The sequence below is a fragment of the Dipodomys merriami genome, unplaced genomic scaffold, assembly GCF_024711535.1.
Source record: "Dipodomys merriami isolate MVZ:Mamm:240054 unplaced genomic scaffold, mDipMer1.0.p SCAF_92, whole genome shotgun sequence".
Lineage (NCBI taxonomy): Eukaryota > Metazoa > Chordata > Mammalia > Rodentia > Heteromyidae > Dipodomys > Dipodomys merriami.
In genome coordinates, this window is record NW_027206535.1 from 104612 (window position 1) to 117860 (window position 13249).

Here is a 13249-nt window from a genome sequence, read left to right on the forward strand (position 1 = left end):
CCCCAATGAAATCAACTTCTTATTCAGTAAGTACTTATTAAGGCCCCTCTCTTAATGCCAAGCTGGGCTGCCACATGAAAAGGATGTGTCAGGCAACAAGTCTTTATTCCTGCTTTCTACATGTTCAATTGTTTAGTGCCAAATGCCTCCACAGGTATCAGCTAACTGCCTTTATTCAAGAAAGACTTATAACCTGGATGTGGTGGTTCATGCCAACCCACAATCAAAGGATCATGGTTCAAAGCCAACCCAGGAAAGAAAGTCTGTAAGACTTTTTTTTTTTTTTTGTCAGTTGTGGAGGTTGACTCTAGGACTGGGCACTGTTCCTGAGCTGCTTTTGCTCAAAGCTAGGGCTCTACCACTTTGCAGGGTTAATTGGAGATAAGAGTCTCTGGAACTTTCCTTCCTGGGCTGCCTTTGAACCACATGCGATCCTCTGATCTCAGCCTCCTTCCCCCTCATCGCCTCCCTCCCCCACCCCACAAGCTGTTTTGTGGGGCTTGAACTCTGGGCCTGTATGCTGTCCCTGAGCTCTTCAGCTCAAGGATAGCTCTCTATCACTTGAACCACAGCACCACTTCCGGTTTTCTGATGGGTTAGAGTTTCATGGACTTTCCTGCCCCCAGGCTGGCCTGTTGAACCATGATCCTCAGATCTCAGCCTCCTGAGTAGCTAGGATTACAGGCATGAGCCACTAGCACCCAATTAACCACCAAAAAACCAGAATTGGAGCTGTGGCTCAAGAGGTAAAGTGTAGTCTTGAGCAAAAAAAGTTGACTTATGGAACCCAGGTCCTGAGTTCTAGCCCCAGTATTGGTATAGGGCAGGGGAAGTGAGGTGGGGAGGTAGAGGGGGAACTAACTACTTGGAACTATAGACTTTAAAAAAAAAAAAGATGAAGTTATAAAAGGATGGGCAGCCGGGCACTGGTGGCTCACATTTGTAATCCTACCTACTAGGGAGGCTGAGATCTGAGGATCACAGTTCAAAGCCAGCCTGGACAGGAATGTCTGTGAGACTATTATCTCCAATAAACCACCAGAAAACTGAAACTGGTGCTCTGGCTCAAGTGGTAGAACACTTGCCTTGAGCTGAAGAGCTGAGGGACAGTGCCCAGGCCCAGAGTTCAAGCCCATGACCAACGAAAAAAGAAAAAAGAAAAAAAGGATGGGCAGTCTTCAAAATTTACTAAGCAACTTACTCATTTGGATTTTAAAATATATTCCTCTGTTAAGAATGCCAGTCATTAGAAGATTACTATAAAGTTGTTTGAAAAAAACAGCTACCTACGAAATATTTTGATCAAAGGCACTATTTCCTTATTCTTGCTACATAGGAAGCCAAGCCGATACTGATCTGAGCCAACAGATTTTCACTTTCTATTATGAAATATCCATACTATAGGAATGTGGTTAACCTTACCCCAAAATTGGGATGATGCTTCCAAGACCTCTTAGGTCAAACATATGACAAATTCTGGTAAACCATACAAGAAGTAGGTCAAAGCAGTAGAGCTGCCCTTCACAACAAATGAGGCCAAGTATTCAGAATGAAAGGTTTCTGCTTTTCTCTCTTCCTTCTGCACAAAGTGTCAAAGTATCTATTAGTACATGTCATTTGGCAAATGCCTCATTGTCCTCTGAATCTTTCTCCTCAAAATTAATCCAAATATCCAAACTAGCCCTTCTAATAATTAGTTGTACCCCATTATTATCTTTAGTACTAGTAACAGTGATAACAATAGCTATCTAGTTTTGCAATTCACAAAATACTTTCAAATAAATTAAACATTCACTGAGGAGATAAAAGGAAATACCATGGGCAACTATATCAATCACTAAAAGGCAAATCCAGTTTAACTGGAATTGAAAAGAAAGTATTTTCAATTCTACTGGAGTCAAGAAGTTACTTAAAATAACATAGGACTGGGCTGGGAGGATGGCTCAGTGGCAGAGCGCTTGCCTTGCAATGCCTGAGGCCCTGGGTTCGATTCCCCAGCACCACATAAGCAAAAAGAAAAAAAGCCGGAAGTGGCGCTGTAGCTCAAGTGGTAGAGCGCTAGCCTTGAGCTGAAGAGCTGAGGGACAGCGCCCAGGCCCAGAGTTCAGGCCCCACAACTGGACCCAAAAAAAAAAAAAAAAAAAAAAAAAATAACATAGGACTGCAGCAAATCAAAATTACGTATTTCCCTTTAAATTATGTCCTTAAATGATAGGCTCAACTGATTCAATATCTAAATGTTAAGATCATAATCTCAGAATTTATTTACCCCAATCCCTTCACCAAATGCTTTGCCCACAGTTTAATGCTTAGTAAATACTTTTCTAAGGAAAGAATACTTAATTATGAAGAAGCTGTCCTAGGAAGACAAACTGACAGCACTGAACATTCAAATACCTCTTTAAGATTTAACTAAGAGTTGCCAGGGTTTATGCCTATAATCCTAGCTACTCAGAAGGTTGAGAAGTTTGAAGCCAGACTGTGCAAGAAAAGTCCTTGAGACTCTTTATCTGCAATTAACCACCAGAAGTGGCTCAAGTGGTAGAGCACTAGTCTTGAGTAAAAAAGCTCAAGGACAGCACCCAGGTCCTAACTAAGAGCACGGTTGTGGCTCTTAAGGGCAAGTCTATAATCCCAGTGCTATGGCACCTAAGATAGAAAGATTTTGAGTTCAAGGCCAGTCTGGGCCACATAGCCAGATCTGTTGAAGGGAAGGAAAGGAGGGAAGGAAGAAAGAAAGAAGGGAGGGAAGATTTAACATTTATTATGTACCTATCAAATATAACATACTGCTTATAAATTGAACAAATCCACATAAATAATCTCATTAATCTTATAAATTAATCTCCATAAACTAGAAGACTCCTAAACTCCAATATTAAGTTGACTAGAAGCTTAATAACTAGTAGTTCTAATACAACTTTGATCCTACCTAATTTATTTCTAGAACTCAACTGGAATTCAGTTCCCATTAGAACTCTGTTCCTTGCTCTCAATCTCATACTTTCTACTAAGTAATGCTCAAAAGAAACCCTCGTGCCTCTTTTTAAGCAGCTAACTCCAGAATAAATACCACTCATCCTACGTGCCATACATAGTGATAATGGCCATAACCTAAAATACCTAAGTACACTCTGAAAACAAAAGAGTAAAGTTACAATGCTAACAAACTGATTTCAGTTAGGCAAAAGACAATGAATTTTTATCTCTCTCCCAACTTCAAAGTTCTTTCCTATAACTCTAAATGCAAAAAGCATTTTCTAGCCAGGCATGATGGTTCAGGCTTGTAATCCCAATCACTTGGAAGGTAAAAATCAGGGATCAAGGTTTGGGTTAAGACCCAGCTAAAAAGTTAGCAAGACTCTATCTCAACAAAGAGCTTTGCATAGTGGTGAATGGCTATAATTCAGCTATTTGGGAGGCATAATTAGGAAGATCATGGTCCAGGTATACTGGGAAAAAAATAACACAAAACCTTATCTGAGAAAAAAGTCACTAAAACAAAAAGAGCTGGGAGTAAGGCTCAAGTGGTAAGATGCCAGCCTCACAAGTACAAGACCCTGAGTTCAAACACTAAAACTACCGCTGTAAAAACAGCATTTTCTAGTTGAATAAACTGCAGAAAGAAAGCTTGACCCCAACCACATACACATCAGAGAGAACTAGGGAAAAAGAAATAAATATGCCTACAAGCATGACTATATTACAGTGTTAACAACACATTACTCATTGTGCTGTAAGAAAGAACTTGCAAATAGGCAAGGAACTTTCAGGAAGCCAAGGAAACAAAATTCTCCCAGTCCCCAAACACAAACATATCCAAATGCCAAAGCAGGTCACACTGTCTAGTTTGTACCCAGATATAAGTAGGGAGGAAGTAGAAAGAGAGAAAAATTAGGTGTGGCTTGTCAGCACTAAGACTTCCTCCCCCCCCCCCACCCCCCCAGCAGTCCTGGGGCTTGAACTTAGGGCCTGGGCATTATCTCTGAGCTTTCCCTCAAAGCTAGCACTCTACTACTTTGAGCCACAGAGCCACTTTTGGGTTTTTCTGTTTATGTGGTATGGAGGAACCAAACCCAGGGCTTCATGTATGCTAGATACGCACTCTACCACTAAGCCATATTCCCCGACCCCAAGATATTTTTTTATTGGATGAATAAAGGGTTTTTTTCCAGCAGAGAATTATTGAGAGTTCTACCTATTTTATGACTTATTTAGATGCTCACAGAGAATATGCAATATATACAAATGGAAGCATTATTGTACTAGTAGTTGCAAGCATCGCCTTTGGAATCATCAGAACTATGTCTAAGGGCTGGCTCAATCACTTCTTGTGTGTATGCTGCTCCTGCAGTTTGAACTCAGGGCCTAGGCACTGTCCCTGAACTTTCATGCTCAAGGCTAGTACTCTACCACTTGAGCCACAGCTCCACTTCTGGCTTTTTTGGTGGTTAACTGGTTAATGGACTTTTTTGCCTAGGCTGGCTTCAAACCGTGATCCTCAGATCTCAGTGTCCCAAGTAGTTAGGATTAAAGGCATGAGCCACCAGTGCCTTGCTTCAATCACATTTTTGCTTATAACCTCAGGCAAAGTGTTTTTTAAACTTATCTATGCCTTGGCCACATAGACTTCATCTAATATTCATTAGAGTATCCTTAGCACCCTTAAATACTGCCTAAACAGTGATAAATATTTTAGTTGAATTAATTCATAAGTGGAATTAATTCCACAAGATGGAATTGTTATGCATGTTAAATGAAAAGCTATGTAGAGCACTTAGGACTTTATAATTCAATAGTAAAGTTTTCTCCACTTCACTCCCCAGTCATGTGTAAAGTCAGGACAGAAGAGCCAAAGCAAAGAACAAGACAAAATAAGGATTGGAAGATGATTACTGCTAGTTATAGGATCCAGCAATAGTTAGTCTTAACAGTAACAGGTCCTTTTAGTAGGAGCATAATGTTAGCTGATTCAGAAAATGCTAGTAGTATTTTAGTGAATTATCTGTTACCCCATAGATAAAAGCTTGCCCAAAAAGAAAGGAAGGGTGAGAATAAGCTATATCCTAAACATCCTTGACTAGATATTTTAAAACACAAAGAAGGAGGGTTTTTTTTGGTTTGTTGTTTCGGGATTTTTTTAGTTACACTTGGGGTTTCATTAAGGTTACACCTCTAGCAATGAAGATGTCTTAGAGGGCACAAAAGTCCATGGAGCTTCCTCAGAGCTCATAGTGAATCACTGACCAAAGGTTGTTTAGTGTGATCATCACCAAGTTCTAGGTACAGATCATTATAAGGATACTACTTTAGCCCTGCAGGCTGGTAGCTGAGGAATGTCTCCCCACCCAGATGAAAACCATGAGTCACAAAGCTGAAGAGCTGCGTACACATGAGATTTCAAGAAGTACATTTGGAGACGTGACCATTCAGTTCCTGATATATACATCTATGTCCCAGTATGTCTGTTCACCCAGACACCATCCCAGTAAATTTTCTACATGCATATTATACTTTTGGGTGTGGCAATGGCCCATTCTTCTGCAATCCTAGGGTAGGACCAGGGCAGCACATCTCTAGTCATGTGGAAGGCAGGATGTACCTCTAGTAGCATCATGCTCCAATGGTCCTTTGCAAACCAGACTCACAGGACCTCTGTCTTGGCCACCATCTTCTTCCACCAAGGACTTTTAGAAGATTACTCAATCCCCCAGATATCTCTTAGTAGTAAAACTACACATTGTTACCTTTTTAGGTAACAATGACTATAAGTTGTTCTAAACTGCTGACAGGGTAAAATAAGCCTGAAAATTTTGGATACAAAACTCTCCTCTCTTTACTCCAGAAGATTTTACATGTGGCTTATTAACCCAAGCAGTCTGACTATTGTCACAGGGACAAACTATTTCATTTTCAAAATTGAGAATCTGTGAGAATATTAATTTAAATCCAAAATCCAGAAATACTTCCCTTGAATTCATAGATCTGACTCAGAAAATAGCTCTAAGAAACTTGGGCCTACTTGTTGATAGATACAAGAATACATATTTAGTGTCTAAAAAGGAAAATCTAGGCAGAACTGAAAGGGCTTGTGGTTAAACCTCATCATAATGTGGTCTTCAACTTCCCATTCCATTTCCCAGGCATCTGTTTTGTTTTAACCACTTGACCCATTGACCCACCTCCTCCTAAGCAATATGATATGCTTAAAAAAAAAATAAGCCCTGAAGGAAAGTCAAAAGAATGGGCTCTACACCAAGTTCTCTACTCACTCACTGTACATGCAAACAAACTTTAGTCAAACAGTCAGAACGAAGTACTAGCAGAAAGTATTCAGCTACATTTAGTGCTTGTCTAAGGATACCACCAACCACCCAAACTCAGCTCCTTCATTGTTATAATCCATTTGAAAATGTCCACATTATTTTAACATATCCCCATCTCATGATAATCAATTAGCAAATTCTATTTCTCTTTAAATCTCTCAAATCTCCCCCCTTAGCGAAATAGCTTACCGATACCTTCTAAACTTGTATATAATGCTATATAAGCATGTAGTATTTAGTGCCTATGACTCAGAATTACTATTTATCTCTGATAGCAAATATTCAGTGCCTGCAACTAATTATTTATTAAGTTCTCAATGACTTGTAACTCAATATCTGAGGCCTAACTTTTCAAAGAGCAAATCTTAAAAAGAAAGGAATGAATGAATGAATGAACGAATGAATGAATAAATGCTGGTAACTACTATCTTGAACAAGTAATTTAAATTTTCTGGTCCTTCTTTTCCTTACCTAGAAAATGATAACAACATGTAAATTTCCTTATAATTCTAAAATGCTATATGATTATCTATGCGCTACATAATCTGATTTGTCTTTTATATTTTTTGCTAGATGTGCATTATATATATGTAACTATGTCATAAGTAATCTAATGGAAGATATCCAAAGGACTAAAATTTTTCTATACTTAGCATCTCTTGTGCATCTTGCTCAGATTCCAGGACACAAGTGTTCGGTAGAAGAGGATCTTAACTAGGCAGCAAACATCAAGGGGAACTTGCAATCTTACTTTTCATCAAGAACAAGTATATGACAAGAAAATTACAAAGGTGATACGAGAAGGAACTTAATTGTTGAAATGAGAGGTTACCTTATGCCAAATAGCTAGGAACTTATTTTAGGCAGCCAAAGAAGCTGGGATGTAGCAACTCTTAAGTCTAACTCTCAAATTCTATTTGCAGAGTTCTGACAAGAGGTATAGGAAGTCTCTATCTCTGATCAGTAAACAGCAGCAACCAAGTCTATTCATGCCAAAAGATCTTAACCCTTAGTACTGATGGAAAATTTAAGGAAATAAAGTCTAACACTCAGACAGAAGTCTTCAATTCAGAGATAAAAGAAATGCTCACAAAAGGAACACATAAAAACACATAAAAATGAGTGAGAACTTGCTACCTAAAATATAATTTTGCTAGTGGTATCATAGTTTCCCATTGGCATGATTCAGTTCTTCACATTAGACTATTTTCATGCAAATATCAAGATTTATTAACACCAAAGCCTCAGAGAAAAAAATCTCCTTTTTCTTTGATGTCATCTATTGAATCAAAAGGCCTGAATAGACCAATTTAAAATAAAGGTGACTTTTCAAAGAACTATTTTAGAACATAGAACTGATACTTTTGCTGGGTGCCAGTGGCTCACACCTGCAATCCTAGCTACTCAGAAGGCTGAGATCTGAGGATCGAGGTTCAACGCCAGCCCAGGCAGGAAAGTCCATGAGGCTCTTTTTATCTCCAATTAACCAACAGAAAACCGGAAGTAAGTGGCACTGTGGCTCAAGCGGTAGAGTGCTAGCCTTGAGCTGAAGAGCTCAGGGACAGGGTCCAGGCCCAGAGTTCAAACCCCATGACCAACAAAAAAAAGAAAGAAAACTAATACTTTCAAAGCTACATTCTGTGTGTGTGTGTGTGTGTGTGTGTGCGTGTGTGTGTGCGTGCATGTAAAACCCAAGTAGCCTTGATATTCCTTTGAAATGGTTAAAATGCAAGGCTTACAAAGAAACCTAAACTAGCTTCTGAAGGATGAGAGGGAATACAGCCTCTTTAAATGTTTATATGTTTATACCTATTTCTTTTTGTCTGATCCTGTTCCACAATCCTGTTGTTCTATAGTATGTACTAACTCCTGCTATTTATTGTTTCTTTGCTCTTTACCCTGATTTCAGTATCCTTCCCTCACCCTAAGAACACTTCTGAAAACCACAACAGCAAAAAAGCTGAAAACAAGCAAAGGGCCAGAGACAATATTCTCTCTTAGAACTTTCCCTATCATATCTCTCTTACCAAGTATAGAAGAAGATATGGGGATGATCGGGAAGAGGAAGAAAAAGTTATTTACTTACTGGGAATGTAAGTTCATTAAAACCAACTCAACCAACTACATGATAATCATTATAATCATGATAATCAATTAGCAAATTCTATTTCTCTTTAAATCTCTCAAATCTCCCTTTCAATAGTTATTAGAGAAATAGTAGAGAACTGTAGATATTCAGAGTAAAAGTTTTTCTCAGGCTTATTTTCCAGTGCCTTCTCTGGTTAACCACTCTTACACATTCCCGTCCAAGCTTCTCAAATACACCAAATGTGTGCTCCAAAATAAAAACAGTCCACGAACATCAGTGGCTCACGCCTGTAATCTAGCTACTTGGAAGGCTGAGATCTGAGGATCACGGTTCAAATCCAGCCTTGGCAGGAAAGTCCATGAGACTCTTATCGCCAATAAACCACCAGAACACCGGAAGTGGCACTGTGGCTCAACAGCACCCAGGCACAGAGTTCAAGCCCCACAACTACAAAAAATAAATAAAAAATAAAAACAGTCCATCAAAAATTTGAGTTAGAACACTTGCGTAGCAAACACAAGGCTTGGTTCCATCCTCAATACCACCAAAAAAAAAAAAAAAAAAAAAGAGCCATAACTGTAAAAGAAAATTGATTAAAGTTCAGAAATGCAGTTTAGAAGTATAAACAGATTTACAACTACCTACTTAGAAAACACCCATGATATCAATCTTCAGAACCCCAAGAATAAAGTAAGACTTAATTTACTGGCTTTAAACATACAAAATTACCAATACTTCATAGCTCTTTACCTACAAAATGGCAATTTCATATAGTTCATTTTAATATCTAATTTCCTACTTGGGGGTAAGGAGAGCTATTATTATGAAGCCAAAATAATGTTATACTGGGAACTATATACTATAGAATTATGTTTTGAAGAGGGTTTTTTGGAGGGTGTTTTTTGTTTTGTTTTGTTTTGATCATGAGGTTTGAATTCAGGACCTGAGTACTATTCCTGAGCTCTTTTGCTCAAGGCTAGTGTTCTACCACTATGAACCACAGTACCACTTCTGGTTTTTGAGTGGTTATTTGGAGATAAGAGTCTCAAGGGGACTTTTCTACCCAGGCTGGCTTTGAACCGTGATTCTCAGATCTCAGCCTCCTGAGTAGCTGTGAGCAAATGCTTGTAAAGCTTTTCAAATAACCTAGTCTCATCAATTAAAAAACAGAAGTGTTGTGGCACCTATCTGTAATCCCAACACTTACTGGCTGAAGCAGGAAGATTGTGAGGTTTAGATCAGCCTATGCTAATCAGACTTTGTCTCAAAAAAAAAAAAAAAAAAGAAGTTTAAAGTACATATATTGCTGGGTGCCTGTGGCTCATACCTGTAATCCTAGCTACTCAGGAGACTGAGATCTGAGGATCACAGATCAAAGCTAGCCTAGGCAGAAAAATCTATAAGACTCTTATCTCCAATTAACCACCAGAAAACCAGAAATGGTACTGTGGCTCAAGTGGTAGAGTGGTAACCTTGAGCATAAGCAGCAGCTCAGGGACAGTGCCCAGGTCTTGAGTTTAAGCCCCACAATTGACAACAGCAACATATGCAGCCTAGCACCAGTGGCCCATGTTTATAATCCTATATACTCAGGAAGCTAAGATCTGAGGATCACAGTTCAAAGCCAGCCCAGGCAGAAAAATCTACAAGACTCCAATAAAATACTCAGAAAAGGCTGGAAGTGGTACTGTAGCTCAAGCGGTAGAGAGGTAACCTTGAGCAGAAGCAGATCAGGGACAGTGCTCAGGCCCTGAATTCATGCCCTAGAACTGGGGAGGGGAGGGGGGTTGAGTACATATACATATGCATCAATGTGTGTACAGGCTTTCTTCCTCAAAATTTCTGGTCCTCAGCAGTACTGAGTAAATGAACAAACAGACTACTTCTTAAAAGTATCAAATTCCAGCCTGGCATCTGTGGCTCATGCCTGTAATCCTAGCTACTCAGGAGGCTGAAATCTGAGGATCTCGGTTCAAAGCCAGCCTGGGGAAGGAAAGTCCAAGAGACTCTTATCTCCAATAAACCACTCAGAAAACCGGAAGTGGAGCTGTGGCTTTGAGCTCTTCAGCTTTGAGCTGAAGAGCTGAGGGACAGCGCCCAGGCCCAGAGTTCAAGCCCCACGAGTGACAAAAAAATAATATAAAATAAAATACCAAACTCTGTGAAGGTATCAAGACGCTGATGACAAAAGCAGAATTTGATAGCTAGTGAAATGGCCACAGGAGCACACTGCTTCAAAAGCCACTGGATCAATTCCCACAAGTTTCCCCATCAGGATGATATCACCTATCAATTATCCTTTCATCTTCCAGTCAAGAAGCTAGTCTTGATGCTCTCATCCTTTATAGACATTTTACTGTAATTTTCGGTGCTGAATGTTTCTTTATAAGCTTTTACCTTCTGGAGTGAGGGGGACTCACCAGTATAAAGGCAAGTACAGCTATATTTATTAATCTGAGCATGTAGTCACTAAATGTGACTAAATATATATGGAAATTACTATGGCAAGGCCCACAGGGATACAAAGATAAAAGAGACTAATCTGTTTTTAAGGAGCTTACAAAGTGGTCAGAAGAGGCATATCACTGGCATAAATAAGCCAAAATAAAAGAATATCCAAATACCATACAACAGCTACCAACAAAATGACAGAACTAAACAATAGAAAAGATCATATTCTTTTGGAGGAAAAACAAATCAGGAAATTTTTGTGGAAGACAAAACACAGACTTTATGGATAGGGACAAAAATTTAACAGGGCAAGGAGAGAGAGCAATAAAGAAAATAGCCTTCAAGATTAAATGAACTAGCTCTATAGATAGACACATATGAAAGACATTGAGAAAAAGTTACAAATTAACTGGAGTATCATTCTATTGTTTATAAATAGGCAGAAAAAATACCAACTATAGAATGATGCATACCAATTCAGGCTAGTAGTTACTTCCTGAGAAAGAGGAAGGGGAACTGATGCAGGGCAGGACTTCAACTATATCTGTAACATTTTATGTTTTATACCAAGTATATTCCTTAAATTTGGGTTATGTGCTAAAATGTTTATGACTTTTTTCCTAAAATTAGATTATTTAAAACATCTCATGCAAAAAAAACTCTTCTCATGGAAGAACTGAGGAGAGATTAACATAAAAACAAGTCAGGAGAAGATAGTCCCCCTAAAGTTTAGGGAAACACTTGACTAGTGTAGTTTTAGATTAAACAAGAGCCTTCATATCCTCAACACAATGGTACAAAAAGCTCTTAGAACAGGGGACACTGGGGCTGGATATTGGATGAGAAGGAAGAATTTATTGCCATCTCAAATCAGATAACTGAGAAGAGAATCACCTTCCCACATAACTTAAATGCCGGTGTAACCAAGTCATCTTCCCCCAAACAAAGCCAAGGAAACTTCCAGCTACACAGGAATTCAGACAAGGACTCACTGTAAGTAGCTAGTCTGTGCCTCCTCTTTCCCCTCTCCTCCCCCAAACACTCACAAACAATAACAAAATGTACCCTTGCCCACTTGAGAAAGAATTAAGAATTGGCAGCTCTGCTAAAGTGGAGAACTTCCAAACCAAAGCCCTTTTCTGGGGAAGATGTTGACAAAACTCAGAAAAAAAGAAAAAGAAAACACAACTCAGGCAGGCCAGTGGAAGGTATCCATCTTTTAACTTTCAACTGTAAGTGTCATCTCTTCCGGGAAGCTCTGTCTAATCTCTGCATGCCCAAGGTGGAACTGACCTTTGGCTCTCTAAATACTTCTATTACAGCTCCCATCACATTGCACTCCATCTGCAGATTTATACATTTCCTCTCATTAGACCCTTAGAGAAACAGTAGGGACTTAGATCCACTTCTATCTCATTAGTGCATAGGAAAGAGTTTACACAATAGGAGAGCAACATTCAACAGCTATTGTATGAAGTAGAGAAATAGGAAAAAAGAAGAGCAATTAAGATATCCCTGGAGAACAGACAAATGGTTTGGGTTTATCAGTCCTACTATCTTTGCCCTTCTCTTTCTTTAAACTCTACCCTTATAGAGCTGAATAACTTTCTTGACTATAGCTGCTACATTTATGCCAATAAGCCGTAAAACTGCATTAATAGGTTTGTTTCTTGTTTTGTATCTTGGCAGTACTGCAGTTGGGAACTCAGGGCTTTGCACTTGCTAAGTGGAACTACCACCAGGCTATGTCTCCAACCGTTTTTTACACTGATTATTTTTGAGATAGGATCTCACCAGGGTACATGCCTATAACCATTTTATGCTTTTCATCATAGCTAAGATGGCAAGAATGAACAACCACAATTAGTTTCTTTATGTTGAGATGGAGTCTCAAGGACTTTTCTTCCCCAGGCTAGGTCTGGAACCACTATCTTCCCAACTTCAGCAACACCACTGAGCCCAACTCTTCTTGGACTTTTCTGCCAAGACTGACCTGGAACCATGATCCTCCCATTCTCAATCTTCCAAGTAGCTACAATTACAGCAGTGAGCCAACAATACTCAGCTTGGGCTTGTGAGCCATTTGGACATTTCATTGTCACTTTAAATCCAATACATCCTAAATTGAACTAACTCATAATCTCCTTAAAAATAAGGAAACCTTCCTAACTTCTTTAGTGAATGTCTTCAACACTCACAATTAATATATTATAGCCACACTTCATTTAGGAGCTCCATGTCTTGTATCTAGTCCTAATTTTAACTTTTCTTCACAATCTCATTTCTACTTTTTTTACTCCTTATCTTACCCTCCACAACTCAACTCAGGCCTCATCACACGTTCCTGGTGTTAATCTCCCTTCCTTCTAAGCAGAGTCTTATT

At 39.1% G+C, this 13249-nt stretch overlaps 1 protein-coding gene across 4 annotated transcripts in view; it reads right to left on the reverse strand.

The window, feature by feature from the left end:
- The window catches only part of LOC138821639 (OTU domain-containing protein 7B-like), a 63690-nt gene that overhangs the window by 44549 nt on the left and 5892 nt on the right, over positions 1–13249 (reverse strand). Inside the window, exon 1 of one of the 4 annotated variants that reach the window (XM_070014089.1) lies at positions 1423–1489. The exons of the other annotated variants lie outside the window; for them this stretch is intronic. The gene's annotated coding sequence lies outside the window, so the exon portion shown is untranslated. Of the gene's footprint in view, positions 1–1422; positions 1490–13249 lie in introns of those variants that run through there. 4 annotated transcript variants of the gene reach the window in all.